We start from the raw sequence: 22,166 nt of genomic DNA on the forward strand, positions 1-22,166 counted from the left end.
TTTCATCATCTAGCACTGATTCTGATGGACAAATAAGATATAGGGTTAACATTTTAAAATAAAAATCCTAAGGTCCTAAAATTTAAAGAAAATCAGCCTTACACTCATTTCATCATATTCTAGTGCTTCATAGTTCATTAACAACAACTGAAAGGGGGAACAAATCTGCTGTAACAATATGCTTGGTTTGTTTTGTGAGAACAAGAAACAGGGTGGAGACTGAACATGCGTCCTTGTGTGAGACTGAATATTGAATAGTTTGCCTAATTCCACAGAAAGAAATACTGAACCTCACAAATAACTGTTGAATGGAATTAATGATTTTACGGGATTATGTAACCTAGGGTTAACTTACATTTATTTTGAGACAAGTTAACTTAGACATGAATGTGATCGAAATGTACAGGCTGCATAGACATGGGTCTTGAATAATGTGTCTGTCACATCTTAAGACATATTGTACCCCAGCCAGAGTTGACACAGATATTTGGCAACCCATGATTCTCATAATCTGGTAATTGCATTGATTCTCTGTGTTAAATGATGATGCTTTAATAAGTCATGTGTGCTTTTACTATCATAAACAAACGTGAGTTAGCAGAATGGAATGCTTGCAAGATATTTTCTAGAGTTATAGCATCAACAGTTCTCTCACTATGTTGGATTGTTTAGATCAGTAGACATTTGCTCCTAGGATTAATATATAGTCTCTTCTCTCCCCTCTCCCCTCTCTCCTCTCCTCTCTTCTTCTCTCTTTTCTCTTCTCTCTTCTTCTCTCTTCTCTCTCTTATCTCCTCTCTCTTCTCTCTCCTCTCTTCTCTTCTCTCCCTCCCCCTATCTCCTCTCATGAATGGATGTCCATACACATGTTATTTTGTATTTATGCATTGTAGAGACTTGAGCCAACCACTCCCAGACAGAAAATTCTCAAGGTACCATGTCTAGAATCCTTATGTGACACTGAACTTTTAGGTTTTACCACCAGCTACCTAGGAGTTCTGCCATTATAATTTCAATTTTCTAGTTTTAAATTACAGGCATTTATGACTACTGCCTGCTATTTTATTGATGATAAGGCCTTACTGAGTTGAGAGTCCAGAAACATTAAGCATTAATGAAACCATGAGGATTAGAGGGCACTTAAGAAAATGAAAATTACTCCATGAGTCTTTTAGGTTTTCACCCTGGAAAGCATTTCCTGATTTCTATGTCTAAGGAGAGGTGATTTTGTAGCAGAGACACGCAGCCATCAATAACAGCCATGGTTCAATCAATTCCAGCATCCTTCCTTTGCTACCAGTCTGGAAACATACATGTCCTATAAAACAGTCTCAACACAGGGCTTTGGAAAGCTTCTATTAGAATTGATTAGTCCGTTAGAATGGGTTATAATATCAAACATTTTTGTAGAGCCTGAAGCTAAGTAGGAGAATGGTCCTGAGTTTGATACTATATTCTGCTGGTCAGAGGTGTCAGTCATAACTATAAATGAAGAATTATGGTAACTATCCCCAAAGGGCAGTGTCATTCCTAGGCAGGTGGTCCTGGATGGTGTAAGGAAACTATTAGGAGCTAACCAGTAAAGCATCATTCTTCCATGGTCTCTGCTTCAATTCTGCCCTAAAGGTTCCTGCTTTGAGTTCTTGCTCTAATTTCCTTTGATGATGGCATGTGACATACAAATAAGCCAAATCAACCCTTTCTTTTCCAACTTACTTTTGGTCAGTGACTTACCACAGCAACAGAGAACCTAACCTAGGTACTCCTGCACACTAAACTCCACCAGAGCAGAGAGGCTGTGTTTCATATCTTGCCCTTCAACTCCCCACTGTAAAACAAGATACTCAATGCATTATTTATTTAAGATAAAATTTATTTCCTCACAGAGTATCCAGCCAGTCTCATGTGGGGATTGTCCTTTGCCCAGTTCCCAGAGGTTCAGGGTATTTGTGATGTGTTATCCTTACACCCACTGGGCATTGTCACGATTGACATGGTTCAAAATGGTGAATTCCTCAGAGAGATACAGACAGTGGGCAGAATAGTGGAGGGAGGACTTTTTCCTTCCAATGAAATCCAAGTCTTAGAAGAAATGTGAGTTATATTTTCCCACCTGATTATCTACCACATAGTCCCATAATCACATCTAACTCTAATGGAGTTTCCAAACTATCATTTTGTAAAAAGAAGCCTGGTAAAAATTTGGTATTCACAGGATGAGAAAGAATGAGATTTGGGGATCTTTTTACAAGAGGGCTGGGCTAAAACATATAATAAACTATACCATCTGTATGGCCACTATTTAAATGGCTCATTTTCAAGGCTACCAAGTAGTAGTTTGTAGCTTAAACATATTATATTATCATCTATCAATGGTTTCTCAGGATGAATGTATTTTTACTAAAACAAATCGTACAACATAGGATTTGTCTTGTAGTTATGGGAAATTTATGATCTCAAAGGCACTGTTCTAATCTATGACTTCATCACCACTGGTTTAATCTATGACCTCATCAGCACTGCTCTAAAATCTATGACCTCATCAGCACTGCTCAGAGCTATGTCTTGCACGCATCCGACTCGACCAGCAAGAATGACGCTGCAACAGGATCCTTCTGCACACATTTATTGGGAGAGCTTGATTGTAGAGGCAAAGAGACCGAGCCCAAAACTGGTGCTGCTTATATAGGCCTAGGAGAGGCGTGTCTCACACCTGGATTGGTTATGCACTATGCCTCATTTGCATGTTCCTCATCTGATTGGCTACTCTCTCTCAGTATCTCACAGTACCTCATTAACATACCTCATTTGCATGTCTCACATCTGATTGGTTATTCTCTTAGTACTTTGCAGAGCCTCATTATCATGCCCGAGCCAGGCAGTGTTTTGGCGAAAAACTTTACTGCATAAGTAAGCATTGGTTGTTTGCCCAAACTTATGCATGGTGGCCACCAGTAGCCTGCGCCACTCTGCAACGGCACATGTGGCTTCCCACACCTATGACCTCATCTGCACTGCTCTAATCTATGACCTCACCAGCATTGTTCTAATGTCTGATTCCTGGTAGAGTTTATGGAGGAATCATGCTAAGATGCAGGTCTCCAAATTGTTTTTCAAAAGACCTCTAAACATTCAGGAACTGGTTAGCCTATTATAATCATTCAAGAATTATTTTAACCATTTACCACTTCCTCATGCTATTAGTATGGTTACTGCTATGATTTATTCTGTTATTTAAAGAATTGGATGCTGGAAAGATGGCTCGGAGGTTAAGAGTACTGCTCTAGCAGAAGACCTGGGTTCAATTCCAAGGTTCTACATGGCAGCTCACAACCAATTGCAAACCCAGCTCATGTGAATCCAGTGCCTTCTTCTGACCTTCTCGGGCACTGTCTGCACGTATTACACATACAGACAAGCAGACCTACGTACATAAACATAAATAAAACAACCTTTTTTAAAAAAGTAAATTAGAGAGCCTAGTTATTAAGTAAGCAGCTGAAAACATCTCAGTGAGAGATGCCTCTGGAATTTACACATTAAACTCAGAAACACACTAAGCGTCTGCCCAGTTGGTTGGTTCTTTTTATATATATTTTTTAAATTTATTCTTCCTTCATATAATCCATCCCAGTCTCAGCTTCCCCTCCCTCCACTCTTCCATGTTCTTCCCCACCTCCTCTGTCCCTCAGATCCCATTCTCAGGCCTTCCATGGGTACCAACTGAACACAGCATAAACTCATATAATTGAGACCAGGCACAACCCTCACATCAAGGCTGGGTGAAGCAACCCAGGAGGAGGGAAGGATCCTAACAGCAGGCAAGAAAAGTCAGAGACACTCTTTCTCCCACTAGAAGTTCCCCCACAAAACGCCAAGCCAACAGCCATAACATACGCAGAGAACTTAATGCAGACCCATGCAAGTTCCATGATTTCCAATTATGAAACCAGTCTCCATGAGCCCCCATGAACCCTGCTTAGCAGATTCCACAGGCTTTGCTCTCCCAGTATCTTCAACCCATATGGCTCCCACAACTTCCCCTCCCCGTCTTCTGTGGGGGTCAGAGCCCCACATGAAATGTTGTAAGAGAAGCAGAAGTGTTAGAGGTTAGCAGCCGCTGTGCTGTGTGACTGCAGTGGCCCTCTTCGAAGATACATATACCTTTGGGAATGTTGATTGCTGATATAAAGTCTAATCTGCTCTCTAAGTTAACGTTGGTTATTTCTTTAAACTCTGGAAAGCATCATGTGGATTTAGTGGCAATTTTGAAGACAATGGGGATGGAAATAAAGCACCTTTTAAACAGAAAATGCTTCAGACAGTGATAAACAGGAAAACTGCATTGTCTATCTGTCCTCATATAGGAGCACATTTTTTAAGACGAAGAGCAGAAGCAGCCACTGTTCTTGCCAGAAGTCACATGCTAGCTTTTAGATAAGTAGGTTTTTTGTGTTTTGTTTTCTGGGTTTTTTTTTTTTTCTTGGTGAGGCTGTGTGTCGCTCCAAGGAAAAACAAAATAAGAAGTGGTGTGTGTGTGTGTGTGTGTGTGTGTGTGTGTGTGTGTGTGTGTGTGTGTAATATTTAGATTAAAACCAAGTTGGAAAGTATAATATCCCAGTTGGTTACCCCTGAAACACAATTCACAAATATGAATAAACAATGTGCTGTGCAGCTAGCATTACCTGAAAATGACCAAACAGTGTTTAGTTGGAATGTACTAGTTCACTTCTTAAAAATGGATGCCATTAAACATTTCAACTCTAGTATCTGGTGACATCTACTGTCATGATCTGGCAACCATACTTCTGGGTGTTTATACCCCCAAAAAATATTCAATAAGGTTCTTGAGGTGTCTTCTGACTGCCCAGGTTTACTGTAGCATCATTCACAACCACCGAGATTTGGGAGCAACTTAGGTGGCTGATATCGTACAAGTGGTTAGAGAAAATGAGATGTGTGGTGGATGACTGGCAGATGATAGATAAATGGATAGATGGTTAGGTAAGAAGGTAGATGGATTGGCAGACAGATATTAGACAGACAATAGATACATACATTCATAGATACATAGATACAAAGACAGTGTGCTGGTTATCGGTTCTTATTGATTTGACACAGGCTAGGCTCATTTAGGAAAAAGGAACTTCAATTGAGAAATGCCTCCATCAGATTGACCTGAGCAAGTCTGGGTGGGAGAGGGTATATCCTTAATTATTGGTGAATATAAGAAGATATAACTAGTGTGGGCTGTGCCATCTCTGGGCTGGCAATCCTAGATGGTATAAGAAGGCAAGCTGAGCAAGCCACAAGGAACAAGCCAGTAAGTAATGTTCTATGGCTTCTGCTTCAGTTCTTGCCAATGGGTTCCTGCCCTGACTTCCCTCAGTGAGGTGTACATATAACCCAAATAAATTCTTTCTTCCCCAGTTTGCTTTTAGTCATGGTGTTTCATCATAGCAATAGAAACCCCCTGAGCAGCAGGTTAATCTATTAACATGGGCTAACCTCACACATCAGTCAGTAATGAACTCCATAACTTTCAGTTTTATGAAATGATCATATTTTGAAAACATGGAATCAATATGTAGATCGACAGTCTTGAATATGTGCCCTTTAAAACATACACGAGGTTGATGCAATTGTTGTTGTTCATGGCCAGTGTGTTCCCAGTCTCCTTTAGGTTCGCAATTTTTCTCACAGTAAAACAATTGTTAAGGATAGGGTTCTGATTGTAGAGATTGGCTAAGATATACAAGGCCCTGTGTTGGATTCCCAGTACCAACAAAAAAAAAAAAAAAAAGAAAAGAAAAGAAAAGAAAAGAAAACCCAGAACTGTTATGGAAAGCTTTCCTGACATTGACATGTTTTTAAGCACAGGGTTGAAGTCGTGCTCAGTGCAACAGTTTAGATCTGGCCTGGCTCCAGAATTAACGGGCCACGGGGACAAGATTTCCTCTTGCGTCTTCACTGCTAAATCTTTTACATGCGGAGCAGCCTGTGAAAAGCAAATGTTTGTGATTGATTAACCTGCCTTCCTGGTTAATAATCTCTAAAACATTAGACTCCCAATGCCATGCAAGAAATGCTGTATCATTAATAAAACTCGCTGAGATGCTTGAAGAAAGGTTTGTGCAGAATCTAGGCTGCTTTCCTTGCATGGACAGACAAGGACAGATTGAGAAAAAAGCAGCCCCTGAGAAATCTGCACTGTTGCCTTCTGCCTACACACACATGACGAATCCTGAGCCACTCACACGGGCTTAATGATGTGAGTAAGGAGATGCCCATCGCAGCCAAATCCCAGGTTTCTGCTATAGGACAGATGGTGCCAGATATCCTCGGAGAGGATATCCTGCTGAGGCAGAGTCACTGCACATGGTCATTGTTACTGTGCTCTAATACCACCACAGTAAGGATGTCCTTCCATATGAAATTCCCTCCTTGTCTGCCTCCTTCCCAACCCTCTCATTCCCAAAATACTGCCAGGGACAGAAAACTGAAGCTTTTGTCTGACAGCTTACATGTAGTCTCTGGGAAATAATTGTGCTATGAGTAAGAGTATGTCTCAGAATTTCCAACGAAATCCACTTATGTGTATTTATTAAGTGTGTGTGTATCCCACATATATACTCATTATTATAAATAAACAAGTGTATAATGTTGTATATTTATAGTGTAAATGTATGTATATATTTACATGTGTGTGTGTGTGTGTGTGTGTACAATTAAAAGCCAAAGTGATTAGGGAGTTGATAGGGATGGGAGGGAGATAAAGAATTCAAAGAATAGCTTGATCATAAATACCATCTTGCTATATGATTAAGCAGCCTTGCTGTCTAGTATTTTCTTAAAGGAGCTGGTAATCTTACATGTGCAAACAAAACAAAACAAAACAAAACAAAACAAAACAAAAAACCCCTGCATCTGAACACTCTGGATAACTTCACTTAAAGTTGACCATAATTAGCAGAAACCAGAAGACCTCCCGGGAATGACTGCATAAATAAATAGGGCTCTATCCCTATGCTTGAATATTAAATGTTGCAAAGAAATGAGCTATCAAGCCCTAGATGGCATTTGGAAGAGCCTTAGTCATTTGACTGTTACGGGAGGGAACCACCTGAAAAGGTTAGTTAGTGTGTGATTTTTATGAATGATATTCCAGAGAATGAAAATGAGAAAAGACATAAGAAGGGGGCTGCTTGTTAGGAGCTTGGAGCTTAGTGGAGAATGAGCAAGTACAACACGAGATGTCCAGGACACTAAATCTCCTCTGCTTGACACAATGTAGGCGGACATATGCCATTATAAATCTGCAGGCACTTATGGAAGATGTAACTCCAGGGGTAAACTCCACTGTCCATGTTGGGTGGTGGGGACAGTGCTCATTATTCTCAGGAAGCATCCTCTGGTGTGGTGTATCAATAAGGTGGGAAGCTTGCTACATCGTTCCTCTCTTTGACACCTCTGATGTCTGTGAATGAGTAGCTTTTATGTGAAATATCTGCACCTCCTCAGTTTTTCTGTGAACCTAAAGTTGTTCTGAAATTAGACTCTTAAAAGTCAATTATTGCTGGGGAGGGGCAAGAGAGATGACTCTTTGGCTAAGAACACTAGTTCCTCTTCCAAAGGACCAGAGTTTGAGCCTCAGGACCCACGATGTGGCTCACAGCCATCTGTAATTCCAATTCCAGGGCAGCCAATGCTCTCTTCTGGCCTCTGCATGCCTGCAACAGACAGACATGCATGAATGCAAAATAATCAGATATAAAATAAAATGAATAGATGAAATGTTTTTAATTTTTTTTTTTTTTTAGGATTTAGAGATAGCTTGCCTCACAAGGAAGACGACTTGAATTTAATTCCCAGTGACTATGCCAAAACAAACAACCCAGTCATGGTGTCATGCAGGGACCAGTACCTGAAAAATAACACCTGGGATTGTGTCCTGTCTTTGACATATATAGACATACATATTCACACACACATGAACATATGTTCACACTCACATATGTACATACATGCAGAGGTATACACACATGAACATTTGCGCAGACTCATGTGTATACATGTACACAGGTACACACACACATGAACATATGTGCACACACATGTACACACATATATACATGTATACACATGAACACACAGGTACACAGATGAACACATGTACACACTACCATGTACACACATATATACAGGTCCACACATGAATATATATGTACACTCACATATAAACAGGTGTGTATATATATATGAACATATGTGCACACTCATATGTACACACATACACAGGTACACACATGAACATATGTACCAACTCATGTCTACACACATACACATGTATACACAGGTACACACACATGAACATATATGTGCACTCACGTGTGGTATGCACATGGGAACATATATGTACACTCACACATGTACACACAGACACAGGTACACACACATAAACATATGTCCACAGTCACATATACATACACACATACACAGGTACACCTATGCACACACATTCTCACCATTATTTGTGAATAAACTTCTCAATTTTGCATCAGCCTCTTGCTGTAGCTCCCGCCTGACTGCTCTTTCCTCAGCTGAACGTTTCCAAACTTCATTTACTTCAGGAAAGACTTTAGCTGTAGAGATAACTCCGGACCTGACAGACAGAAATAGTACAAGATCGAATTACAGAGTCAGCGCGTCCATGTTCATAAGCTCCATGGGACTCCACTTGGCTGTAACTTTTTTTCCAAGTAAAATGAGATGTTCTTTGTTCTTTAAAGTCCAGCAGATGATGCTTGCATTTCTTACTAAAACTTTCCAAATTAGTACAGAAAAGATGATAGACACAGGAAAAAAAAAAGTCATAAAAACGATATCTATCAGCAGTTTTGTTAAAAAGCTACCATTACGGGAAAAAAATGTAAATTACAGAAATGAGGTCACCATTTAATTGATACAAATTGCAGCCACCTGCTTATTCTGTCTCCAGGAGAAAGAATTTTACGGGTGCAATACGGTAATTTCTTTTAGAAGGAAATGTTGCAGTCCTAACCCATTGCTTAAGCTTTGATTCAAGTCTTCAGTGCACAGTCCACCCACCCAGCAGACATCTGTGCCTGACTTGGGAGTCAATAGAATACAGAAAGTTTATTTTAAATGACTTCATATTCCTGAGCTTCGGAGAGTCTGAAAATCTGTGAGATTGTCTGATTATAGCTTTCCTAAAGACAGGCTTGTCCGAAGGTCTTAGAGTGACTGTGAAAAGCTGTGCAATTACCCAGCAGAAAAAGGTGCTTGCCACACAAGTCTGACGAGCTAAGTCTGATGCCTAGAATCTGCATGATGGAAGGAGAGAACCAAGATGTCACCTGACCTCCATATGTAATGCTGTGGGACAGGTGTCCCACTCCAAATACATTTTAAAAATATATCTAAGTACTTTTTTTTTTTTAATGGGGCTGGAGAGAGAGATGGCTGAGCAGGAAAGATCATTGGCTGATTTTCCAGAGGACCTGGTTTTAGCTCACGTCCATCTGTAACTCCAATTCCAGGGGATCCAGTACCTTTTTCTAACCTCGACACAAGCCACATACACACATGGTACCCAGAAATACATGTAGAGAAAACACCCATAAAACTAAACCAATTGCTAAGGGTTGGAAGAAGACAACTAGTGGGTTACTGCTCCTCTAAATGCCGTTGAATAAGGACCATTGGTGTACATCAATAAACGCTTTGTTATGGACCTGCTATGCCATACCCATGGGAAAAATGGAGGATGGGAATGAAAACTGAACAAAGCCTCTTTTGGGCATACAGGAAGTCTTGCTGCCCATGCTTTAGGAAAGGTTTGAGGTCTTGGTTCCATCTAGCTCCTAGTCAGGGAAAATTGTTTCTGTATGACTGAGACATCATTCACATTGGAAAAGAAAGGCAGAGGATTCTAGAGAAAATACCTCTTATTGGCTCAAAAAAAAAAATAAGATAATTTTAATGGATTCCGGCTGCTCATAGTTAGTATTCCTGCTGTAAAAGTTACACCTACAAAGGAAGGATGACAAATCTCTCTTCCAAGCTCACAGATCAAACCCAGACACGGATTCTAGATGCAGAAAATCCACGATCTGGCTCCTCAGAGCCATGAATATAAAGACTGAACCAGAACACTTCAGAGTGCCCAACATGCTCTGCCCAAGCACACACACGTATGCTACCACCTCTAACAGCTCATCAAACTTTAAGTATCAAACCACAGCAAAGCCCGAGCTGGGTCACAAAGGCTGAGGACCTCCTTGGGATGCCATAAGCATTAGACACCTCTGAGGGATGATGCTGTGGCTTACAGAAGGTAACCATGGCAACAGCACAACCAAGACTCAGTTTAGTTTCTCACTAGAGTCATCAGCCTCCCCCTGTGGTCATATCCAAGAGAAAAGGTCTGCTTGTATCCAGCCTCATGTCTGCTTTTCTTCTTTCTTCTTTCTTTTTCTTAAAAAAAAAAAAAGATTTATTTATTATATGTAAGTACACTAGAGCTGTCTTCAGACACTCCAGAAGAGGGAGTCAGGTCTTGTTACAGATGGTTGTGAGCCACCATGTGGTTGCTGGGATTTGAACTCAGGAACTTCAGAAGAACAGTCAATGTTCTTAACCACTGAACCATCTCTCCAACCCTTCTTTCTTCTTTCTCTCTTTTTGTTTCTTTCTTTTTCTCTTTCTCCTCCTTCTCTCCTTTTCCTTTCCCTTCTCCTCTTCCACCTTCTCCTCCTCCTATTCCTTCTCTTCCTTCTCCTTCTTCTCCTCCTCTTCTTCCTCCTCCTCCTTCTTTGTTTTCTTCCTCAGTCTCTTACCAGCCATATCTAACTGGGCAGATTCAAGAACAAAGTTGAAAGCAAGGATTTAAAAAGTCAAAAGGAGACAACTTGGTCCAGAGTCAAGAGCAACTTGGAAATGCAGCAATTGACCATCAGTCTCAACAGTGTCTCCGGTGAACATCTGAGCTCTTCTCAGTCAGACAGTTTTCAGTGACTTCATTTGTTCCTTGCCTTTCTTACCCTGTTACCCCCTGCCTCCTCCCATTCCCTGTTCTCACCCTTGTCCCCCACCCCATCCTGGTCCCCTATTCCCTTTCCCATGTCATTGCATCTCCCCGTTCCCCTGAGGCAGCTGCACATAGACAGGGACATTACCTCTTTTCTTCATTCTGCCTCGAGTGTTACCTGGCACAGTTGTGGCTGTTTTCTTCTCCAGCCCAAGAGTGAGTAGGTAAAGTTTACCCCAAGCGGGAGAGTGGAACTGTTTTTCTTCACATGTTCACAAGTCCCCATGTTAAGCATCCCGACTTCCCCTCTAAAGCTGTGTAGTGTCTCTGAGCTCACCTTCCTGATTCTTCAGTCCTCCTTTCTGGTTCTATTTGACACATGGAATTAAACAACAAAAAAACCAACCAAGAACCTAGATCTGCCAGCTTCTATATATTGCTTTGCAATGATGAAAAATGCCCCCCTACTAGTTCTCAAGGAAAAACTGAACCACACTTCAGATTCTCTGACCCTAGAAATATCCATTAAAAAGATTTTCACCCTCTTATTCTTTTTATCAGTTTTAACTGCTATTCTCTTCTTCCATAATTTATCATAATAGAGAGTGAAAATAAAACATTAAACTATTCATCATTTGATATTTAAATGTGGTGTGCTGAATGTTCTTAATGATAAAATTAAATTAGTCACATCTATTATATTTCTGTAAGGGTACAACTCAAATTTAATTTAATTCCTACTTGGGAAGCTTATGAGTCTCCCTTCATATCTACAAGATGGAGAGAGACTGTTCTACGTTCATCATCTCTTACTCCAGCAAAAAGATTTCATTTACAATTAACCATCCACCAAATGAGTTATTGATAAGAATTCTATATTATCTGTATTTGGATTGAGTCAGTGCTTCATGAAACAACCTTGTGTTGTCTGAAAAGACCTGAATAAGGTCAGCTTCTAGCATCTACCAGGAGCCCTCCATATGTTTCGTTAACATTAATTAGATCAATATAATTTAGCTTCGTTGCCACACACAATTGGAGATCATGCCACTTTCCCGACATGGCTTTTGTCAGCAAAATTTGTCATCATGCAACATGCATATTGCTTAAGGAATGCACCAGAAACCCAAGATATTGGCTAGCATCAGACTGTGATTGCTGAATAATAAAACACTATTTTAAAGATGTCTTCAACATCACACACAAATGATAGCCCTGTGATTGTTACAGAGAAATGGTCTCAGAACTGAAGTGATTCAGAGAGTCTTCCATTATAGTTCACTTCGTCTCAGTTCCAACCCTCTTAAACTGACATTTGCATTTTCTTTGGGGTAATGTTTAACACAACAGAGCATTGAACAATAGGATATAAGATGCTTGGGTCTTTAACTATCTGAAACATGGGGAAGAAAGAGTGTGGGGCTCTGGGTATCAATTCAGCAGAGTCAGAGGCTCAATAATTTAGCTTTGGACTAAGTAGCCACAGTTTTACACTAATCAGGAGGGAACCTGAGCAAACTTCCTTCCACATGGTGGCATGAGAGAACCAACCCCTACTGACGACATGTGTGTCACCGAAATGAAATACACTTAAATAAATGTTATGGAAATGTAAAGAAACCTCCAAACTGATTTCCAAACTGACCGTAGCAATTTACATTCCCACCAAAGGTAGAATTTACATTCCCACCAAGGGGAGGAACACAAGATTAAGAGGTGAACAGCTCTTGGCAAAGGGGATGCTTCTTACCATAACTCCACCATGTTAGCATTTCTATCTTAGACTTCTAATCCTCGGATCTACACAAAATAAGCTTCTGAAATTTCTGCGATTTTTTTTTAAATAACTACCTAAGCTAGTTCAGACAATGGTCTAACAAGCCAACACAGAATGAATTAGTCATCTGAGTGGCAGATGGGTATGAAGAACACTGGGCACATGACTACACCAAGATATGTCACCAGAACTTAAGAGCTGACACATGTCTATTAACATTTTAATGTGGAATGTCCCCTGCAGACGAACGTTCCAGATGGCAGTGTTCCTTGGGAGGTTGTAGAACCTACAGGAGGTGGAGCCCAGATAGAGAAGGCAGGTCAGTAGGGGAAGAACTTGAGGAATCTGTCTTCTCCCTGCTTCCTGGCCAGCTGAGATGTGAGCAGCTTCTGTACACACAAATGCCAGGGAGCTCCCTGCCATGATGATTTTTTTTTTGCCCTGATGGGCCATCTCCCATCAAATCTTGAGCCAATATAGACCTCTCTCCCCTAAAGTTTGTTATGGGCGGGTATCTAGTGAAGACAATGAGAAAAGTAACTTCTGGAATCTCAACTGAGAACATTTGTTTATTTTGCTCCACATTCCTCCATGAATATGACTATTAATCAGGCTTAACAAGCATCCATGGAGGTTCACAGCTTGACAGGACCATACTTAACTATGTATGATACTCTAGGACATGAAAGAGAGGGTGGGTGGAGGTAGATAGATGATGGGTAGATAGATATGTAGATAGATAGATGGAAGGAGAGATAGATAGATAATAGATACATAGATAGATGCATGGATATATAGTTAGATACATACATAATACACATACATAGATATGTAGATACAGAGATGCATACATACATAGGTGATAGATGACAGACAGACAGGAAGGAAGGAAGGAAGGAAGGAAGGAAGGAAGGAAGGAAGAAAGAAAGAAAGAAAGAAAGAAAGAAAGAAAGAAAGAAAGAAAGAAAGAAAGAAAGAAAGAAAGGAAGAAAGAAAGAAAGAAAGAAAGAAAATAAACCAGGGGGCAATATGTTGACAGAATGTGTCTGCTCAGAAGATTTATAAACTCCTTAGTAGACCTCTTTTTTATTTTCATTTATTTTGCGTGTGTGTGTGTGTGTGTGTGTGTGTGTGAGAGAGGGGGGGGAGAGAATTATGTCAGATGATGTCAGAGAACAGCACAGGACTTGGGGAAGTCAGATCTGGCCTTCCACTACATAGAACCTGAGAATTAAACTCAGACCATTGGGCTCAGTGGCCTTTACCTGCTGAGCCATCTCTCTAGCACCTCCTTAGGGCTCTTGATCAATTCAGGAGGCAGATGATGGTCTCTGCAAACAGTTGGTCTAGGTCTGCCTGTGATTGATCTTTGCCCTTTGTTGCACCCTGGGAGTCGGTACCACACTAACTCTGAGGAGCAGCTTGTGCCAGAGCCCACACCCTTCTTCTTAACAACTGGAATCACTTATCTTCATTGTTAATACCACAACTCTCTACCTAACCAAGTGTGAAAGAGAAAATCATTATGGTGTCTCCTGATTGTTGTCAGATACTATTTTATTTAACAGCAACACATTTCCATGAATGATTTAATACAAGGAGACATTTAAAATATGCATGTGTTTAGAAATCCAATTATTCAGATGAAAAACTCTAACTTATCATGACTTCATTTTCTCCTTGACTACGTGCTTTGCATTTGTGGGTCCCCAAAGGCAATTTTTGTATCAGACACGGAGAGAATGCTTGTCTTGAAAATTCACATTTGTTAAAAATGTCATTTTGAGGAAATGTGGGTAATTTGTTTAAGCCCAGGTGAAAGATTTAACCAAGTCTTGACATCAAATTTGGCTTACATTTATTTTGAAGACATGGTTAACTTCTGTTTAGAACACAACACTTAACTGAGAATTTGCAGTATGGCAGGCATGGTGGGACACGGCAGTGTAAGCCCAGTAAGAACTCAGCTTTCATTCCGTTTCTGCCCCAGTGGGACAGACAGCCAGAGAGCAGACAAGTCATCAAGGAAAGCAGGTTCCATTAGAGTAGATTTTTCTAGAAAGTTCTGACAAGGCTGAAGCATAAGATGAGACATTATAGTATCAAGCGGGCTGAGCAGAGGGAACATAGGGCTCTTCAGGCCAAACTGTAGATGCAACTGAAGTGGTGAGTGCTACAACCAAATACCTCTAACAGCCCTAGCAAACAGCCCCCTTGCAGCCTTGCAGCCCCGACCTTGAAGATGCCCCCTATATAACGAACGTCCTTCCCACCAGTACTATGTCCAAGGATAATTCCCATCCTCTTGTCCCTTGGACCACAGTTGATGTCATGGCATGCTACACTACTCAATGAGGCTGTGATTTGACCTCTGCACAGTTAAAGCTGGCCAGCATAATTGATACATCCATTGAGAGGTGGATATGTAGACTGGCAACGAGTGGCGATCTCTGCAACCAGAGTAATGATCCACAGGAGATAAGAAATCAGTTCCATTTCAACAGAACTAGTAGCTGGTGTTGGAGAGTCTGACCTCCAGTACTTTATTTTAGACATATTTAAGCACAATACAATTTTGGGGAAAAAGTCCCTGGTGATAATAAACTCAGACTCATGCACATGACAAAGCTTAAGACATGATGACACCAGATGCTTTGTAAAGTACAAATGGCATCTTCCATAAAGGTAAGTTCTATAGATTAACTGATAAAACTAGGTTAACTGATAAAATGGGCCCAAGATAAACAAGCTCAAGATGAAAGTCTGGGGAGGGTCTAGTGTGAACTGGACACAGCGATCACATAGGTCACCAGGTTATTAAACACACCCATCCTGAGCCTCCTGTTTCTTGAAAAAGACAACCATGTGTTTAACATTCCTGGTATTATGTGAACATGAGGACCTACTCCTACAGCAATGTGTGTGTGTGTTTGCATGTGTATATATGTATTTATATGTATATATGTGTGTCTATATATGTGTGTATGTGTGTAGGCATATATGTGTATATGTACACACATATATATATACATACATTTATATACATAAGCATATATATACACACATATATACATACACACATGTGTACACCTGCACAAACACACACACCTACAGCAATGAGTGTATGCATGTGTATATATGTATTTATATGTATATATGTGTGTCTATATATGTGTGTATGTATGTAGGCATATATGTATATATGTATATATGTATACATAGGTATACACATACATACATACATACATACATTTATATACATAAACATTTATACACACATATATACATACACACATACACACATGTATACACTTACACACACATACACACACACACACACATATATAGGGACAGATGATAGAAGTCCAAACTCTGTAAAGGAGGAAGTTGGGATGGGTAGACCAGAAACTGTTGGGCAAAATCTGAAGCAACCATTCAAGACAGAATTTCTTCCTCCTCAGTGCACTCTGAGCTTGCATTTCTGATTCTCACTTCTGAAGATCATCCGTGATCCCATTTTCTTTCTTAAGGTTCTGAGTCTAGCATGATGATGATCCTTGGCTAGATGAATGAGGCAGAGAACAGCAGTATCGCCAGCACATATACCTCATATGGCTCTCCCAGCTGGAGAGGTCATGTGAGGAAGTCCCCCTCGCCCCCCACCCCACCCCTGCCCCCTGTGCCCCGCAATGAAGTTGACATGTTAAGGTGATATTTCTGAGTTTGTCTTCATTCTACTGTCCTACATAACTTAAACTAGAAAATGCAAAAAAAAAAAAAAAAAAAAAAAGGCTAGCCAGCAAAGGTGTGTGCAAGATCAGCAAAGGCTTGTGCAAGATCAGCAAAGGCGTGTGCAAGATCAGCAAAGGCGTGTGCAAGATCAGCAAAGGTGTGTGCAAGATCAGCAAAGGCGTGTGCAAGATCAGCAAAGGCGTGTGCAAGATCAGCAAAGGCGTGTGCAAGATCAGCAAAGGTGTGTGCAAGACCAGCAAAGGCGTGTGCAAGATCAGCTTAGTTACCAGATGACCCAACCAGTGACAGTGAATTTTGACCATTGTGCTTTTGCATGTGGCAAGCACTATACCAACTGACCTGTCTTCCTAAGATATCGATAGCTCGTTGAAATATAAGTCTATTACCATTTATTGCCATAAAGATACCACTATGGATATAGGTGGAGATTCTCATTGTATAGACAAGCAGACATATACAAATATATGCTCCCAGAGACACAATTTCATCACCCCTACAACCTCACATCCCATGTAGAAGCCTCACAGCCACTGGCCTTCAGAAAATGCTTTTTGAATTCAAAGTAGGATGGAGAGCTGTGTATGTATTCATGGATATGAACTCGCCTCAAGGAAGAGAAAATACCCATGCTCTTCCTTCTTGGCCCATGGCCTCCCAACCCTGTAGACTTATTTGCGATTGATGAATATTTATGAAAACTGCCATTTGAATTAAAATATAAATGTTCCAAGCTAAATTAATTGAGTGCGAAAAAGAGAAGACTCATCTCCCTTCCGGAAGGTAATAAATGAGGGGCAGAGGTTGTCTTTGTTCAGGGTACAGAAAATAATTCACATTACAGTGGAGGGGATACAACTTGAGAGGGTTTTAAAATCATCAGCCTCTGAAGATGCATACCCCGATTTTCTACCCCAAAATCATGAGAGAGCAAGACTAGGTTGGAGTTTGCCATCCATCCGAAAGCCAAAGGGCCACACAGTGTGGCACAGGGAACCACTGTGAACCCCGGAGGACATGGAAAGTTCTGTCCCTTGACTCTCAGTGTCTCACTCTGCAGGAGGGGCTGCAGTCTCACCAGGCTTAGCCACTGTAAGTGACTTCTGAATGAGGCACTGCTTTAGTGAAGTGGATGGGAAATGTACACACTGGAGTATACAGAGGAGGCAAGGTGACTTGCAAAATGGGGGGTTTATCCCTGGTGGCATGAAGTCTATTTTCAAAACTGCGTAACACAGGCTAGGAACTAGCTTGGTTGGAAAGATTTTTGCTTTGCACAGGGTCCTGAATTTTGTCTCTAGAAGTCACATAAAGAAAGCAAGACACAGTTGCACATTCTTGTAATCCCAGATTTAACAGGCAGTGACAGGGGAGAGCTGGGAGCTCACTGGCCAAGCAAACCTAACCTACGTGGTCAGTTCCAGGCTAATGAGAGACTCTGTCTCAAAAAGCAAAGTGGGCAGCACCTGAGGAATGACTCCTGAGGTTGACCTCTGACCTCCACATGCACACAGGGTTGTGTGCACACACACACACAAAAATGAAAAACATCATTGTAAAATCAATTGGATTGAAATGATTAACAGGCTGGAGAGATGGCCTAGTGGTTAATAACACTGGCTGTCCTGACAGGTGACCTCTGTTTAATTCTCAGTACCTAAATGGTGGCTCATAACCCTCTGTAAAACCAAGTCCAGGGGATCTGACACCCTTTTATGGTTTCTACACGCAATCCCTGTAAATGCATGTTTGTCCATGTAGTACAGACACACAAATTAAAAATAAAATAACTTTACAGAGGATATTTAGTCCTTAGTTATACTAACATGCACATCTCACCACTGTCCCTGGATGAGGGACCCACACTTCAGACAACTGTTGATAGCAACTGAGGTTGACCTGTAAACCCAGAATCTCAAAAGAATTGAACAATTGGGTATTTTAGTCCATTTCATGCAAATATTTATGAGCAGTATATGGATAGTCATATACATTAACTCCCTGCTAGTCAGAGCAAAAAGAGAACTTGTAAATTTTATTTCAAAGGAATGAAGAGTCTCAGTGTCTCAGCACTCCACCATCTCTATCCCTAAACTTCCTTTACCCTTACCCGAATGCCTACCCCTTCCCCTATCCCTATCTCTATGAACTTCTGTGCTTTACAGGAGAAAGACAGAAGCACAGATCAGGAAATCATACCTAGAGTAGTTCCCGGTCTATTACCCACCCACCCTGATTCACCAAAGGGCTGATTACATATGCACACTCCAGGAAAAGTTTCAGGGTAGCCAACCATCTTCAGTGCCGAGGGCAGGGGCCCAGTGCAGTGTTCATTGACCCTACACATATTTTGGAAATGTCTGGCTACTAATTAAAAAGCAGGCCCATGCCTTTTAAACTACTCGAGTAGAACATGTGCCACAGACAGGGATGGTAATTTTGCAGCTGCTTTGTGACCCACAGACCCAGAAGATAGCTGTAGAGGCCTTGCAGTTTGCAAATGTTGCTGACATCAGCGGAGCCAAGAACACACGCAGCAGATTTCCCAGAATGCATCCCTCCACGGACCTCAAGGCAGCTCACATTCAACATGCCTGCTCTAATTATCACCTCCTAATGATGTGTTTAGTGTCTTCCTGCCGAGTAGACACAAGATCTATTCCCAAAGATGGGTTAGATGGGAGAAAAGAGTGGGTTTTTTTTATGCAAAGTGGAAGTAGGCTTTATTAAGACAGGTTACAGAAAAGTGGGGAATTATGGAAAACTGGGAAAACTCCTAAAAGTGGGAGAGGGTTCTGGGTGAAAAGAGTATCCACAGAATAACTTTTGACTGGATCTCACCAGGTAAGTAGTTGGGATAGCCTGATGCTTTCCAGTCCAGAGTTTGTCGCTGTGACAAAACAGTCCAACCAAAATCGACATGGGAAGGAAAGGGGTCATTTCAGCTTACTGCTCACAGTCCCCCATTGAAGGAAGTTAGGGCAGGCATCTGGAGGCAGGAGCTGAATTAAAAACCATGGAGGAATGCTGCTTAAAGGCTTGCTCCTTATGGCTTGCTCAACTTGCTTTCTAATAGAATCCAGGAACACCTGTCCAAGGATGGCACCACGCACAGTAGGGGTGGGGGGGTCCTAGCACATCAAGAAAATGCCCTACAGGTGTGTCCACAGGCCAATCTGTTGGAGATTATTTTTCAGTTGAGATTCCACTTCCCAAAATGACTGGTTTATATGTCAAATTGACAAATAAGAACTAGCCAGTGTATCTCTAGGCTGCCCTTGAACTTGGGTTTGTGCTGTGATTACAAGTGTGCACCACTGCCACGCTGGGTGGAAGGAGGCTTATCCATCTGTTTTATCACTGTATCTAGACATAGACTAGATGATGGCTTCACAACTCCCATGCTTTTCTCACTCTGTAGGGTAGATGACAGGGCTGGACTGATGCTGGCTCCTGACTGTGGTGAGCATGCCGTGCATAGCTACCTTCTGCTATGCATCAGGAGCATGTGGGAGCATGGTAGATCCAAGGTCCTTTACACATGCCCACCTGGTTCATGTTAAAGTAAAACATACTTTTTAATTGAAAGACTTTGATTAAAAAAAAAAAACATAAACAGAACTGTGTCAGTCAAGGTTAACGACAGGAAGCAGCCTATTCAAAGGGGTGAATGCAGAAATGTTAAAGGCAAGGTGTTGCCAGGGTAACAGGAATCAAGAGGAAGGCTAGGGTGGGTGGGGATTGGGACAGATATCCCAGTCAGTAAAGCACCTGCCATGTGGGCATGAGCAAAATGAATCCAATCCTCAGAATTCATGTGAAAAACCAAGCATAGTGTGTTTATAATCCCAGCGCTGTAGCGCTGGGAGGCATAACAGAGAAACTCTGAGGCTTTCTAATTAGCCAGCCTAGCCTACTCAATGAGGCTCTGGCCACTGAGAGACCCTGCCTCAAAAATAAAAAAGGTGGAAATCCTGAGAACAACATCTGAGATTGCTGTGTGGTCTACACACACACACACACACAAACACACACCTGTACTCATCACACACACGTGTGTGTACATGTTCACAAGTACACAGGAAAAAGGCTATGAGGCACCAAGGTATAGCAAGAACTGGAAGCCCTTACTGAATCTCATCCTGGAGGGGAATGGGAAATGGAATTCTTCTAGAAGCTGGAGATACTGAATAAAATTGCCATCTTGTACTAGAGCAGCTGAATGTAACCTGTGGGCCATGACCCCCTTTGGGGATCAAAGGACCCTTTCCCTAGGGTTGCCTAAGACCATTGGAAAACACAGATATTTATATTGCGATTCATAACAGTAGCAAAATTACACTTATGAAATAGCCACAAAAATAATTTTACGGTTGGGCATCACCACAATGTAACTGTATTAAAGGGTTGCAGCACTAAGACAGTTGAGAAGCACTGCTCTCAAGAGAGACGTGGACAGTGCCTGTCTGCATGGGGAGAGAAGCTGCAGACTAGAAACCTTCACCTCTCTGCAGTCCACTCTCAGATTCCCGGAGAGGTTACTTGTGCCCTGCACATGATGAACAAGACAGTTCTAGCTGAATACATTTGTCTTCCAGGCACAGGACCAGATGTAGGATGTATCTAGAAGGACCAACAGAAACACATCAATCAAAAACCTCCAACTCTGACAAACGTGTGTAGGAATGCACTGCTTTCCTAAGATACACTACATATCCTCCTGCTTTATTTAATGCCTAGAGGATGTTCTCAGATCTTCCCAGGCCATAAGCAGAAGACAAGGGAAATGGGCACAAGGACACCAGAAAAGGGGGGCAAGTGGGAAGAGCTAAATAGGCACAATGGAATTCACATGAAACATGACAGGTGCTCAGCAACTTGGAAATATGGGGGTCTTCATCCATGGACAGATTAGCATAAAGAATACTGTTAGATCTGGAGTTTCTGTGACTTTAGCAATCCACAAGCAGAATTATGCTTTTCCTGCACAGATTATTTTAAAGCAGATGGTCTCTTAGCAAATGGGGTTGCAGCCTTAAAGCGTATTGATGACAGACTAACAAAGTCACACAAGGCTTCGTTGCTCAGAATAAATTACCATAAGACAGTGTGAAGAGAGTTCGTGTTTGGTCTGATCTCCAGCTGCCCTATCTACTTCGAGTCTCTCTTCTCTACATGGAGTCTTCCCCACCTGTGCTTCACCTCACAGAACTATGAAGGCTCCCAGACACCCCCCATTGCATGCACTGTCATGTGCTATTCTCTGGAATAGCCCTGGAGCACACAGCATACATTTCTGTCTATGGTACAACATATGTGACCTGAGTGTCCTTTGATAAGTTTCTTCCTTGACTCTTAAATCTACCATCTGATAAATGGATATAAATTTAGTACTTGACTATGAGGTTGCTGTGGAGGACATATATGCAAAATGCTGTTGTAAAAAATCTCTGCACATGGGGCTGGAGAGATGGGCCATCAGGCATTCATTTCAATGAGAAATCTGGACTGATAGCTTGCCTATCCCCAAAGTGGGGAGAGTCACTGATGTCATGTTAACCCATGTGGCTGTTTCCTTAATCTTCTTAC

The sequence above is a fragment of the Mus caroli genome, unplaced genomic scaffold, assembly GCF_978045245.1.
Source record: "Mus caroli unplaced genomic scaffold, Mus_caroli_1 scaffold_4, whole genome shotgun sequence".
Classification (NCBI taxonomy): Eukaryota; Metazoa; Chordata; class Mammalia; order Rodentia; family Muridae; genus Mus; species Mus caroli.